This window comes from Hyla sarda, chromosome 6 (genome assembly GCF_029499605.1).
Source record: "Hyla sarda isolate aHylSar1 chromosome 6, aHylSar1.hap1, whole genome shotgun sequence".
NCBI lineage: Eukaryota > Metazoa > Chordata > Amphibia > Anura > Hylidae > Hyla > Hyla sarda.
In genome coordinates, this window is record NC_079194.1 from 284,682,885 (window position 1) to 284,695,951 (window position 13,067).

Genomic DNA, 13,067 nt, shown 5'->3' on the forward strand with positions numbered 1-13,067 from the left:
CACCATGCCCTGTTTGTCTCCGAGCACCATGCCCTGTTTGTCTCCGAGCACCATGCCCTGTTTGTCAACTAGCACCATGCCCTGTTTGTCACTGGGCACCATGCCCTGTTTGTCTCCGAGCACCATGCCCTGTTTGTCTCCGAGCACCATGCCCTGTTTGTCTCTTAGCACCATGCCCTGTTTGTCTCCGAGCACCATGCCCTGTTTGTCTCCGAGCACCATGCCCTGTTTGTCTCCAAGCACCATGCCCCACTCAGCGCATAGCACCATGCTTTCTTATGCTTATTGCAACTTAGGCCCCTTTCACATTGCTGCTGTGCCCAGGTCGGTAAACGTCCGTCAGGTACTTTTTTTTTTTGTGCCTTAAAGGACATCTGCAGCAAAAATCAACTTATCCCCTATCCACAGGATAGATGAGTAGCGTGTGATCGCGATCAGACACTTATTCCTTATCCTGTGGATAGGGGATAAGTCGTTTTTTGCTGCAGATGTCCTTTAAAGGAGTACTCCGGCGCTAAGACATCTTATCCCCTATCCTTTGGATAGGGGATAAGATGCCTGATCGCGAGGGTCCCGCCGCTGGGGACCCCTGTGATCTTCCAAGCCGCACCCCGTTAGAATCAGCCCCCGGAGTGTGCTCGCTCGGGGTCTGATTACTGGCGATCACGGGGACTGGCGATCCGCCCCCTCAATGCAATCCTATGTCACGCCCCCTCCATAGGCTTGCATTGAGGGGGCGGAGCATGACATCACACGGGGGTGGAGGCGAGACGTCACTATGCTCCGTCCCCGTGATTGCCAGTAATCAGACCCGGAGCGAGCATGCTCCGGGGGCTGATTCTAAAGGGGTGCGGCGTGGAAGATCACGGGGGTCCCCAGCGGCGGGACCCCCGCGATCATGCATCTTATCCCCTATCCTTTGGATAGGGGATAAGATGTCTAAGCGCCGGAGTACCCCTTTAACGGATGTTATTTTTGACGGGGCACAATGGGTCTCGACAGATCCCATTTACTATTATGGGGTCTGCGGGCGCCGTTGTTTTCTGATGGGAGTAACGGGAGGAAAAAACGTTGCACGATGTATCTTTCCTCCCGCTATTCTTTCTCCTATTTGGAGAACCAGGACATATCACTAAGTTTTATGAAAAATAAAATAAAAATAGTTTATAAAGTACAGCATAGACTATTATTACAAAATGATGTAGAGGTTCGTGTGTATGTCTTGTGCTTTCCTGTTTTTGCTGCTGTGGCATTCATGGGTTTTCAGCCATCCTGTTTCCTAGTTGCCCCTGAAATGATTTCCTAATGCTGCCTTCATTTCCCATGATACCTCTGGCTTTGCAGAGAGTGGAGTCGAAGTCTCAACCCTGCACTCACTCTGAGTATACCTGAATGTGTCAAGTCTTCCTAACGTGCCCAATGAAACTAGGTCAAATCATGGCAATATTTTTATAAACAAAACACAGCCTAAATAAGAAAAAAAACATAAAAACTGCATGTAATGTGAACTGACATCAACCTACTTTGGCATAATCAAACCAATGATATGCTGCTGGCTGGTGAACTAAGCCAGGTAAACCTATCAGGCTCATAAGTGAGTATCAGTTCACATTATATGCCGTCATAATGTTTTTTACTCAGTGTGTTGTTGTTTTTTAGGGAGTTACCCTACAATGACAGCACAATGACAGCTGTTTTATGAAGATTTGAAGTCTTCAACAGAGGTGTATAACTACTATATATATATCCTGATCCTATAGAGATAAGAGCAGCAGTATACAGATAGAGCTGGGAGGGGAAGTGTATAACTACTATATATCCTGGTCACATAGAGATAGCAGCAGCAGTATACAGATAGAGCTGGAGGGGAGGTGTATAACTACTATATATCCTGGTCACATAGAGATAGCAGCAGCAGTATACAGATAGAGCTGGAGGGGAGGTGTATAACTACTATTGTGTTTCCCCGAAAATAACACATACAATAAGCCATACCAGCAGTTCTATCTATTCGCTTAATATAAGCCATACCCCCGAAAATAAGCCATGGTGGTAGGCGTGATGGTAATGAAGATGGCCAGCCCTTCTTGACAGGTACTGTACCATAGGGATGTCCTTACAGCAGCGGCGTGTCCCGTGTCCCAGCTGTATAACTACTATATATCCTGATCCCATAGAAATAGCAGCAGTATACAGATAGAGCTGGAGGGGCGGTGTATAACTACAATACAGAGATAGCAGCAGTATACAGATAGAGCTGGAGGGGAAGTGTATAACTACTATATATCCAGATCCTATAGAGATAGCAGCAGTATACAGATAGAGCTGGAGGGGTGGTGTATAACTATTATACAGAGATAGCAGCAGTATACAGATAGAGCTGGAGGGGAGGTGTATAACTACTATATATCCTGATCCTATAGAGATAGCAGCAGTATACAGATAGAGCTGGAGGGGAGGTATATAACTACTATATATCCTAATCTAATAGAGATAGCAGCAGTATACAGATAGATCTGGAGGGGAGGTGTTTAACTACTATATATCCGGATCCCATTGAGATAGCAGCAGTATACAGATAGAGCTGGAGGGGAGGTGTTTAACTACTACATATCCGGATCCCATAGAGATAGCAGCAGTATACAGATAGAGCTGGAGGGGAGGTGTATAACTACTACTTATCCTGATCCCATAGAGATAGTAGCAGCAGGAGTGATGGCCGGTGACTGGCTGAGCAGGTTTGCACTACTTACCATTCACTTACCATTCCCCGCCCTTTTGTCTCACATACGTTTTACTCTTCACTTGCCGCTACCGATGCACATTGTAGCGTCTTCTTCAGCATTCTGACTCCCTTCAGGAGCACATGTATCATGGGTATGTAAACAGGACAAACTCTCCCCCCCCCCCCCCCCATTACACACACACACTCCATTTCACCACTTTTTGTCAAAGTCTATAAACAGAGGGAAAAAGATAACAATATGTCACATTTCTGTTTTTTATTATTATTTTTACAGGATAAAAGAGAAATCCAGCACATCTCAGCCAGCACCGGCCGGATTCATCATTGCGACTTCGCCAACCAAAACCGAGCTCTGTTTACACTTCCGTCATGGCGACCATGAGGATGATCTACAATACAAAGTATATTAGAAAGTTGCAGAATTGTAATTCATTTTTTATTTTTTGTTCTTTCGGTTTTTATAAGCAATATGAGGGATTTTCAATTTTGTGTTTTATGAAAAATGTCAATCTTTCTCCCTTCCATCAGCGCCCACTGACTGGGGGAGCGCTATTGTGTGTAAACATAAAAGCCCACATTAACTATGCCTCATGCGCCAAAGTTTTGGCTCCACATGCCCAAAATTGTGGGGCAAATTTGCACCAGAAAGAATATTACCGTATTTTTCGTCCTATAGGACGCACCGGCGTATAAGACGCACCCAATTTTTACGGGCAAAATCTAAAAAAAATAAAGATTTTGAACCCAATAGTAATCTTCAACCTGCGGACCTCCAGATGTTGCAAAACTACAACTCCCAGCATGCCCGGACAGCCAACGGCTGTCCGGGCATGCTGGGAGTTGTAGTTTTGCAACATCTGGAGGTCCGCAGATTGAAGACCACTGCATAGGAGGTAGTACTAACGTGTCCCTGCCGCTCCGGACCCGTCACCGCTGCCCTGGATGTCGCTCCATCGCTGTTGCCGTGTCCCCGTCGCTCCGGAACGTCTCTGCTGCCGGACGGGTATCCTCGCTCTCCGTCGCCGCCATCATGTCGTTACGCACGCCGACGCACGTACGCGACGATGTGATGACGAGGAAGGAGAGCGCCGGCCATACAGGGGATCCCTGAACGGAGAAGACACCGAGGAGGCAGGTAAGGTCCCTCCCGGTGTCCTGTAAGCACTAACCCGGCTATTCAGTCGGGCTGTTCGGGACCGCCGCGGTGAAATCGTGGCGGTCTCGAACAGCCCGACTGAACAGTCGGGTTAGTGTCACTTTCCCTTCAGACGCGGCGGTCAGCTTTGATCGCCGCGTCTGAAGGGTTAATACAGGGCATCACCGCGATCAGTGATGTCCTGTATTAGCCGCGGGTCCCGGCCGTTGATGGGCGCAGGGACCGCCGCGATAGGGTTGTATTCGCCGTATTAGAGGCACCGACTTTTTCCCCCCAGTTTTGGGGAAGAAAAAGTGCGTCTTATACGGTGAAAAATACGGTATAATACACTACACTAGACACTTTTCATTTCCACACACCAAAAGGGGTGTAGTAAAGAATTGTCTACGTTTAAAGGGGTTATCCAGGAAAAATTACTTCTATTAAAAAATCTTAATCCTTTCAGTACTTATGAGCTTCTGAAGTTAAGGTTGTTCTTTTCTGTCTAAGTGCTCTCTGATGTCTCTCGGGAAACGCCCAGTTTAGAAGAGGTTTGCTATGGGGATTTTCTTCTAAACTGGGCGGTTCCCGAGACAGGTGTCATCAGAGAGCACTTATACAGAAAAGAACAACCTTAACTTCAGAAGCTCATAAGTACTGAAAGGATTAAGATTTTTTAATAGAAGTAATTTACAAATCTGTTTAACTTTCTGGAGCCAGTTGATATATAAAAAAAAGTTTTTTCCTGGAATACCCCTTTACGCCACATCTACAAAGCCGACTAGACACTTTTGTTGCGTTATAAACCAGGATAGAATTGATGTAAAAACTTTTTGACACTTTTTGGAGCATGAACTACATCCACAATACCTGGCGCGTGTGTAAAATTAGTCAAATTTAGAAATGGAAATGCGCAAAAAATCCATGAACAAACATACACAGCCTAAAACATATGGTCTAAAACCGTAAAGTGAGACAGTTTTAGTCATTTCCCCCCAATATTAGATTCAAATTGTTATAGCTGACAATACTGTGTAGCCTATTGACGCTTTTTAGACGCTTTTCTTCTGGGTCTTACAAATTAGGCATAGTTTTGGTAAAGTGAATCAAAATTGCCTATAGATTTTGACACCAAATTTTGCTTTGAAGTAAGATAAACAACAATTGGTCTATGTTAAAAAGGTTATCCAGGAAAAAAACTTTTATATATATGTATATATATATATATATATATATATATATATATATATATATATATATCAACTGGCTCCAGAAAGTTAAACAGATTTGTAAATTACTTCTATTAAAAAATCTTAATCCTTTCAGTACTTATGAGCTGGTGAAGTTGTCTCGGGAACTGTCCAGAGTAGAAGCAAATCCCCATAACAAACCTCTCCTACTCTGTGCAGTTCCCGAGACAAGCAGAGATGTCAGCAGAGAGCAGTGTGGCCAGACAGAAAAGAACAACTCAACTTCAGCAGCTGATAATTATTGGCAGGATTAAGATTTTTTTAATAGAAGTAATTTACAAATCTACATAGTATGTAGGAACATAAATGAATGTCCGGCACAGCACTGGTAAGCAAGGGTTATATATTGAAGTGGTAGGATCCGTACGTGAGGAGTGCAGTGAGACCATCAAGGGTGCCAATACGGGGTGCAGGTAACAAATCGCTGTGGCATCAGAACGGTAAAAGAAAACAGACTCTGACGAAGCGGGCTGAGTCCCGTGAAACAGCTGTAACTACACGTGCGTGTGCCCTTGGCGTTCCTGCCGGTGTCCTGCTTCTTGTGTTCATGGTCCTCACGGAATAAAGTCTTGGTGCACAGCTTACGGGTGAGTGCGGTTTTCTTCTACTGTTCTAATTTACAAATCTGTTTAACTTTCTGGAGCCAGTTAATATTTAAAAAAAAATATGTTTTTTTCCTGGAATACCCCTTTAAGACAGTCTAAAGATATGCCAGATTTATTAATCAGCCTGATACAGTTGCATTTGAACACTGTCTAAATTTGCCCTGTTTCCGTATTAGACGGCTTTAGTAAATCTGGGCCTATATCTTATGGAATGCAATTTATGAAACTATTGTTTAGGTCAGTGTTTCCCAACCAGGGTGCCTCCAGCTGTTGAAAAACTACAACTGTGGCTGTCCGGGTATGCTGGGAGTTGTACTTTTGTAACAACCATAGGCACTCTGCTCAGGTACCGGTATATATCACTAACTTTGTTTGATTTAACGCTCACTGGGACCTGCACCAAAAAACTTTGCGCCAAAGAAAAAAAACACAGTCTTACATGACGTGCGCCACATATTTCATGTGTTTTAGACACTTTTTAGACACATAGAAGGTTTATCAAATCCTGTCCAGAGGAAAAGTTGCCCAGTGGCCCATAGCAACCAATCAGATCGCTTCTTTCATTTTCAAAGAGGCCTGTAAAAAATGAAAGAAACGATCTGATTGGTTGCTATGGGCAACTGCACCGCACTTCCTCCACATAAATCTCCCTAATAGGGGGAACATTTTCAATAACAAAAAAAACCATGCCAGCTTGGCCAATCTGAGTATGTTTTTGGGCAGCAAGGTCTTCTAGACTTTAACGTTAGTGCCCATTCACTGCCATTTTTCTGGGCTTTGGTTATTTCTTAAAGGGGTACTCCGGTGGAAAGCTTTTTTTTTTAAATCAACTGGTGCCAGAAAGTTAAACAGATTTGTAAATTACTTCTGTTAAAAAACTTAATCCTTCCAGTACTCATTAGCTGCTGAATACTACAGAGGAAATTCTTTTCTTCTTGGAACACAGTGCTCTCTGCTGACATCACAAGCACAGTGTTCTCTGCTGACATCTCTGTCCATTTTAAGAACTGTCCAGAGTAGAAGAAAATCCCCATAGCAAACATATGCTGCTCTGGACAGTTCCTAAAATGGACAGAGATGTCGGCAGAATTTCTGAATTTTTTTCCTCGTTTTGCATTCATTTGGCTTAATTTCAACATCGGTGCAGCATTTACATAAATTATGCTGAATTGGCGCAGAATTCGTGTGGAATTTCTGGATGCTTTCCGTATGATTCCGCAGCAAAGATAAAAAGGTGGCCTTTTTTTTTTTTTAAAGCTAAGATTAAAGGGTTACTCCGGCGCTAAGATATCTTATCCCCTATCCTTTGGATAGGGGATAAGATGCCTGATCACTGGGGTCCCGCCGCTGGGGACCCCCATGATCTTTCACCAGCACCCCATTACAATCAGTCCCCAGAGACTGATTGTAATGGGGTGCTGCATGCAAGATCACGTGATCAGGCATCTTGTTCCCTATCCTTTGGATAGGGGATAAGATGTCTTAGCGCCGGAGTACCCCTTTAAATTCCGCACAATTTCCGCATGAATTCTGGCACAAATTCCGCATTTTGGACAGGAATTCAAGCCCCATTGACTTCAATGGGATTCCGCAGCCGAAGTCCTTAAAAAAATATAACATTGCTTATATTCTTGGGGAATGCGAAATTTTAACTGCAGAAAGTCCGATGCAAAAATTCTGCAGTGTGAAAGGGTCTGCGTAATCCCATTAAAATATATTGACTTGAATCTGATGCGGAAATTACATGCGGAAACTCTGCCACACGAACATAGCCTAAGCCTCTGAATAAGAAATGCCACACATTGTGATCCTCAATAGAAATATGCCCCTCATTGTGCCCATGAATAAAAAAGAACCTTACTGCGCCTATGAATAATAAAAAAAAACTTGCCCCACATAGTGGCTTTGAAAAAAAACTAAAGCCAGTTAAAGGGGTATTCCAGGCAAAAACTTTTTTTATATATCAACTGGCTCCGGAACTCGCGTCCTGGGAGCTGTCCAGCTCCTATGGGGAAATTTTCCCATCATGCACAGCTCCCGGGACGTGACATCATCATTGAGCATTTAGACAGAAAACTTCAGAAGCTAATAACTATTGGAAGGATTAAGATTTTTTAATAGAAGTAATTTACAAATCTGTTTAACTTTCCGGAGCCAGTTGGTATATAAAAAAAAGTTTTTGCCTGGAATACCCCTTAAGCTATTAAAAGGGGTACTCCGGTGAAAAACTTTTTTTTTTTTTTTTTTAAATCAACTGGTGCCAGAAAGTTAAACAGATTTGTAAATTACTTCTATTAAAAAATCTTAATCCTTCCAATAGTTATTAGCTTCTGAAGTTGAGTTGCTGTTTTCTGTCTAACTGCTTTCTGATAACTCGCGTCCTGGGAGCTGTCCAGCTCCTATGGGGAAATTTTCCCATCATGCACAGCTCCCGGGACGTGACATCATCATTGAGCATTTAGACAGAAAACTTCAGAAGCTAATAACTATTGGAAGGATTAAGATTTTTTAATAGAAGTAATTTACAAATCTGTTTAACTTTCCGGAGCCAGTTGGTATATAAAAAAAAGTTTTTGCCTGGAATACCCCTTAAGCTATTAAAAGGGGTACTCCGGTGAAAAACTTTTTTTTTTTTTTTTTTTTTTAAATCAACTGGTGCCAGAAAGTTAAACAGATTTGTAAATTACTTCTATTAAAAAAAATCTTAATCCTTCCAGTACTTATTAGCTGCTGAATACTACAGCGGAAATTCTTTTCTTTTTAGAACACAGAGCTCTCTGCTGACATCACGAGCACAGTGCTCTCTGCTGACATCTCTGTCCATTTTAGGAACTGTCCAGAACAGCATATGTTTGCTATGGGGATTTCCTTTTACTCTGGACAGTTCCTAAAATGGACAGAGATGTCAGCAGAGAGCACTGTGCTCGTGATGTCAGCAGAGAGCTCTGTGTTTCAAACGGAAAAGAATTTCCACTGTAGTATTCAGCAGCTAATAAGTACAGGAAGAATTAAGATTTTTTAATAGAAGTAATTTACAAATCTGTTTAACTTTCTGGCACCAGTTGATTTAAAAAAAAAAAAAGTTTTTCACCGGACTACCCCTTTAACTTAATTGCCACCCTGAATAAAAAAATGAACTTGTCCCTAAATACAGATTTGCCCCCAAAGTGCACCCCTCCGAATAAAAATTGGCCCATGTTGTGCTGTAAAATGCTCTTCTACTCCGCTAATAAGAAATACTCGTCTGCCAATGTCACTCAGTAGCTGCCTCCTCTGGCTGAGCTGCTGCAGAAAAAGGTGGTGCGGCCTCCATCACAGAAAAGGCACAAAGTGGCAGAATGGAGAGCCCTGTAGAACTTTGTATTAAAGGGGTATGTGGTAGCGGGGGTGTGATGAGGGCAGATGTTGTTACCATAGGGCAGTGGTCTCCAACCTGCGGACCTCCAGATGTTGCAAAACTACAACTCCCAGCATGCCCGGACAGCCGTTGGCTGTCCGGGCATGCTGGGAGTTGTAGTTTTGCAACATCTGGAGGTCGGCAGGTTGAAGACCACTGCCCTAGGGAAAGATGGCATTAACCCCTTATATTCGTGATGCCAGGGCGTGGTTTAGCCTAAAACCACCCGAAGGTATACCGCTGGATCCTGGGCTAGGCACGGGGGCAATAAAGATTCCGACGCCAAGTTACGGACAACGGTAGCTTGAGGGTAGACAGATGGTAAAGTCTATACAGTTCAGCCAGGGCCCAAGGAGGTGACCAGTGACTCAGAGACCTTAAGGGCTTGCTGGGACTTGTAGTAGGACTGGACAATTGAATGCAGACCACGCTGACTTGACAGATGACAGGGACTGACTTGACTCATAAAGCTGTGACTATATCTTACTTGACTTGATGGCGGCTGCAGGACTGGACTTTGAGGTCTCCAACACTCTGGACACACACACTAGACAAGACTGCACTGGACCTCAGCAGAAGAGAGAGAGAAGCTCCTCCCAGGGCTTATATGGGGGAGACTAGCAGGGAGCCCATAGGTCACTCTTGGGGTCACCTGGTCACTGGTACCTCCTGGGTAACAATCACATGACATAACTCTTAAAGATATAACACACTTTATAATACAATACACTGCAGAACATATGTACAGGGGGGGGGGGGGGGGAAACAGGTGCAGGGGGCCCTGGGGAAACTGAAAGGAGGCTGCCTGACAGGACAGCAAGGGTACAGGGTAACACCTCCCGTACTGGGCCACCACAATATAAAGTATGCACCAAGCACACACACATACACACTTCTGTGCCACCCCCCCCCCCCTCACACACACACACCCTGACCCCCGCCACAAACCCCCTGCCCGCCACCATAGAAAAAAAAAAGGTGATGGCCCACCAGGCATTTTTGGCAGAGGATGCATACGCTTTACTTGCCTTCGACTCTGAATCTGCCAGTGTGGACGAGGAAGATCCTACTTTTCTGTGGTGTTCTTCCTCGTCCTCTTCATCATCTAGCAGTGATGATGAGCCCCCCAGGAGGAGGCGGAGACAGGCGAGGCCACGCCCCCCCCCATGAAAGTGACCCAGTGGCCGACACTAGTACGAGGGGCCATGCCGCTCGTAACAGGAGCCCGACCCCACCAGACAATTTTACCGGAGCCCCCTTCGGGTGACCCGGTCTGGAGACCCCCAGAGGGATATCAGCCACGGATTCCTGATTTTGTTGGCGACTCCAGAATCCGGATTGACACAGTCGGATTCACTGAAATTGACTATTTTAGTTATTTTTTCAGTGACAGATTTGTCAATCTAATGGTGGAGCAAACGAACTTGTACGCCCAACAGTTCATCGCCCACCACCCTGATTCTTTTTTGGCTAGGTCCGATGAATGGGGCGCCATTGATGCAGCCGAAATGAGGACATTTTGGGGCCCTGTGCTGCATATGGGCCTGGTCAAAAAACCCAGTATCAGACAGTACTGGAGCGGGGACGTCCTCTACCAGACCCAGCTTTACAGTATGGTCATGACACGGAAGCGGTTTGAGACATTCGTAAATGCCTCCATTACATTGATAATAGGTATGTACCCCGCCTATGACAGACTTTACAAAGTAAGGCCGGTCATAGATCACTTTGGAGCCAAATTTTTGGAGGCCTACGCACCCCTCAGGGAAATCTCTGTAGAAGAGTCTCTTATTAGTTTTAAGGGGAGACTCATCTTCCGCCAGTATATTCCCTCGAAGCGGGCGCGGTATGGCGTGAAACTCAACAAATTTTGTGAGATTACCTCCGGGTACACTTACAAGTTTAGAGTTTATGAGGGAAGGGATTCCTGTATTGAACCCCCAGAATGTCCCCCTCAGGGGTTGTACTTTCTGTAATGGGGTCACATGTGGGTGTTGATTTCTTTTATTTTCTGCTGAATGTATGTAACCGTCAGCTACTGATATGCCATAGGCCTCAAATGCGCACATAGCGTGATGACTCTTGAGCTCTGTAGTTCGCCCCCACAGCATGTTACATACACATATGGGGTATTTCCATACTCAGAAGCAATGGGATTACAACATTTGGGGGGCATTTTTTCCTATTACCCCTTGTGCAAATCAAAAATTTGGGGTAACACCAGCATGTTTGTTAAAAAAAAATATATATATATTTTTTCATTTTACGGTCCAGTGTTCCAAACATCTGTGAGGTGTAAATACTCACTGTACCCCTTGTTACGTTCCCTGGGGGGGTGTAGTTTCCAAAATGATGGCACTTGAGGGGGGGTCCACTGTTCTGGCTCCATAGTAGCTCTGTAAACACTCGAGGCCCCTGACAAAATTCTCCAAAAGCTGAATAGCGCTCCTGCTCTTCTGAGACCTGGTGTGCACCCCCAGAGCAGTTTACGTCAAATATGAGGTATGTCCTTACTCCGAAAAAATTTATTTACAAATTTGCCCTGACATTTTCTCCTATTACCACTTGTGAAAATGAAAAATTTGGGGTAACCCCAGCACTTTACTGTACAAAATCCTTTTTCACATCCCATTCTAATGAACAAACACCTGTGGAGTGTTAAGGCTCACTGTACTGCTTGTTACGTTCCTTGAGGGGTGTAGTTTCCAAATTAGTATGCTATGTGTTTTTTTGTTTTTTTTGCTGTTCTGGCACCATAGGGGCTTCCTAAATGTGACATGCCCCCCAAAAATCATTTCAGCAAAATTTTCTTTCCAATAGCCAAATGTGACTCCTTCTTCAGAGCACTTGACGTCCACACATGGGGTATTTCCATACTCAGAAGAGATGGGGTTACAAATTTTTGGGGGCATTTTCTCTTATTACCCCTTGTAAAAATGTAAAATTTGGGGAAAATATAGCATTTTAGTGGAAAAAAATAATAATTTACACATCCAAATTTAACGAAAAGTCGTCAAACACCTGTGGTGTGTTAAGGTTCACTGGACCCCTTGTTACGTTCCTTGAGGGGTCTAGTTTCCAAAATGGTATGCCATGTCATTTTTTTTTTGCTGTTCTGGCACCATAGGGGCTTCCTAAATGTGACATGCCCCCCAAAAACCATTTCACTCTCCAAAATCCCATTGTCGCTCCTTCCCTTCTTGTAGTGCACACGCAGAGCACTTGACATACACATATGAGTTATTTCCTTACTCGAGAGGAATTGGGGTACAAAATTTACAGGGATTCCCCTCCTTTTACCCCTTGTACAAATTCAAAAATTGGGTCTACAAGAACATGACAGTAAAAAACAAAGATTTTGAATTTTCTCCTTCACTTTGTTGCTATGCCTGTGAAACACCTAAAGGGTTAACACACTTTTTGAAAGTCATTTTGAATACTTTGAGGGGTGCAGTTTTCATAATGGGGTCATTTTTAGGGTATTTCTAATATGAAGGCCCTTCAAATCCACTTCAAAACTGAACTGTTCCCTGAAAAATTCCGATTTTGATTTTTTTTTTTGAAAAATTGGAAAATTGCTGCTGAACTTTGAAGCCCTCTGGTGTCTTCCAAAAGTAAAAACTTGTCAACTTTATGATGCAAATATAAAGTAGACATATTGGAAATGTGAATCAAAATATAATTTATTAGAAATATCCATTTTCCTTATAAGCAGAGAGTTTCAAAGTAAAAAAAAAAAAGGATAATTTTTCAAATTTTTCATAAAATTTTTGAATTTTTCACAGAGAAATGATGCAAGTATCGACGAAAATTTACCACTAATATAAAGTAGAATATGTCACGAAAAAACTATCTCGGAATCAGAATGAAAAGTAAAAGCATCCCAGATGTTATTAATGCTTAAAGTGACAGTGGTCAGATGTGCAAAAAATGG

At 43.5% G+C, this 13,067-nt stretch overlaps 1 protein-coding gene across 2 annotated transcripts in view; it reads left to right on the plus strand.

Moving 5' to 3' along the window:
* The window catches only part of AHNAK (AHNAK nucleoprotein), a 93,596-nt gene that overhangs the window by 11,383 nt on the left and 69,146 nt on the right, over positions 1-13,067 (plus strand). Inside the window, exon 2 of one of the 2 annotated variants that reach the window (XM_056527545.1) lies at positions 3,021-3,170. The gene's annotated coding sequence lies outside the window, so the exon portion shown is untranslated. The remainder of the gene's footprint in view (positions 1-3,020; positions 3,171-13,067) is intronic. The other variant, XM_056527544.1, reaches the window with a different exon arrangement.